General features: G+C 37.0%; 1 non-coding gene across 1 annotated transcript; it reads left to right on the top strand.

Annotated features, from left to right (window-relative positions):
- The first annotated feature begins 1,207 nt into the window (after positions 1-1,207).
- LOC146400027 (U6 spliceosomal RNA) lies at positions 1,208-1,314 on the top strand. The gene has a single exon (XR_014816939.1). It is a non-coding gene; the product is annotated as a U6 spliceosomal RNA (small nuclear RNA).
- Positions 1,315-2,269: the final 955 nt, after the last annotated feature.

Below are 2,269 nucleotides of genomic sequence, written 5' to 3' on the forward strand. Positions count from 1 at the left end.
ATCTGCAGGTTCTGCATCCATGGATTGAATTGCAGATCACAAATACTCAGAAAAAAATCACACAAAATTCCAAAAAGCAAAACTTGAATTTGCTGCACAACAGCAACTATATACATAGCATTTACAGTGTCTTAGGTACTACAATTAATGTAGAGGTGATTTAAATATGCAGAAGAATATGCATAGGTTATATGCAAATACTATGCTATTTTATATAAGGAATTTGGGAATCTACAGATTTTGATATATTCAGGGCAGAGGACAAGGTTGTCCTGGAACCAAACCCCTGTAAATACTGAGGGATGACTTATGGGTTATATATTCAGTATGCTAAGAGTGTGGCACTTGTGAAGCACAAAGACAAGTTACAAACATGAATATAAGTCAGGTTCTTTTCTAAAGGTACTCATCACTCAGCAAAGTAGAGATGTGACATTACTTTTTAAATTAACCCTTGGTAATGCATAGCAGTTAAAACTTTTTTAGGAGTTCCTGTTGTGGCTCAGTGGCTTAAGAACCTGGCATAGTATCCTTGAGTATGCAGGTTCAATCCCAGGCCTTGTCAGTGGGTTAAGGGTCCAGTGTTGCTGCAAGCTGCTGCATAGGTTGCAGCTGCAACTCAGATCTAGTGTTATTGTGGCTTAAGACGGCAGCTGCAGCTCCGATTGGACTCCTAGCCTGTAATTTACCTATGCTGCAGCTAGAGCCATAAAAAAACTTTTTAGCTATCAAAAATTTAATAATCCATATGATAATCTGTTCAGAGGTTGTTACAAAGTTTACTAAATTGTATTATAATTTTGTTCATTCAAAATCTTTTTTTCTGTCTGTCCTCTAGCACCTCAGCTGTTCTTCAAGATTTCCCTAATATACAGTAGTAATATTATACTCTCCATATCCTTCTTTGGAGAGTGTTTGGCATACAATTTATATCCTTGTCAATTTAAGTTGTACTTATATTTTCTCCCTAACAAAATCTTACATCCCTAGTGGAAATCATGACTTTTGTTATCGTTGATACTCTTTCTGTGAGCAGAGAGCTGACCACATCATTGTCATTCAGTAATTATTTGTTGAATTTAATTGGGTGTGATTTGAAAGAAAGAAACTGGAAAATTTTAGATTCCCATTTCACTTTTAAAAGTTGAGAAGATGTGTAGGGATTCATGGTTCTTAAGACTGTGCTTTCAAGAAATATTTTATTTCTGTGCTCGCTTCGGCAGCACATATACTAAAATTGGAACGATACAGAGAAGATTAGCATGGCCCCTGCGCAAGGATGACACGCAAATTCGTGAAGCGTTCCATATTTTTAAAAGACCTGAATAGACTGTTCTCCAAGGAAGATATACAGATGGCCAGCAAACACATGAAAAAATGCTCAACATAGCTGATTATAAGAGAAATGCAAATCAAAACTACCATGAGATACCACCTCACACCAGTCAGAATGGCCATCATTAATACATACACAAATAACAAGTGCTGGAGGAGCTATGGAGAAAAGGGAACCCTCCTGCACTGTTGGTGGGAATGTAAACTGGTACTTCCACTATGGAGCACAGTTTGGAGGTACCTTAGAAATCTATACATAGAACTTCCATATGACCCCACAATCCCACTCTTGGGCATATATCTGGACAAAGCTCTACTTAAAGAGATACACGCACCCGCATGTTCATTGCAGCACTATTCACAATAGCCAGCACATGGAAACAACCCAAATGTCCATCAACAGATGATTGGATTCGGAAGATGTAGTATATATACACAATGGAATACTACTCAGCCATAAAAAAGAACAAAATAATGCCATTTGCAGCAACATGGATGGAACTAGAGAATCTCATACTGAGTGAAATGAATCAGAAAGACAAAGACAAATGCCATATGATTTCACTTATAACTGGAATCTAATATCCAGCACAAATGAACCTTTCCTCAGGAGAGAAAATCATGGACTTGGAGAAAAGACTTGTGGCTGCCTGATGGGAGGGGGAGGGAGTGGGAGGGATCGGGAGCTTGGGCTTATCAGACACAACTTAGAATAGATTTACAAGGAGATCCTGCTGAGTAGCATTGAGAACTATGTCTAGATATCATGTTGCAACAGAACAAAGGGTGGGAAAAAAAATATATAATTGTATACATGTAAGGATAACTTGATCCCCTTGCTGTACAGTGGGAAAATAAAAAAAATAAAAAATATAAATTAAAAAAAAAAAAAAAAAAAAAAAGAAATATTTTATTTCTGTGCTCTTTGATAACC

This window comes from Sus scrofa, chromosome 9, assembly GCF_054392235.1.
Source record: "Sus scrofa isolate SSC_HxYL_T2T_F1_AM1 chromosome 9, Sscrofa_HxYL_maternal_Yorkshire_Landrace_v2.0, whole genome shotgun sequence".
Taxonomy (NCBI): domain Eukaryota; kingdom Metazoa; phylum Chordata; class Mammalia; order Artiodactyla; family Suidae; genus Sus; species Sus scrofa.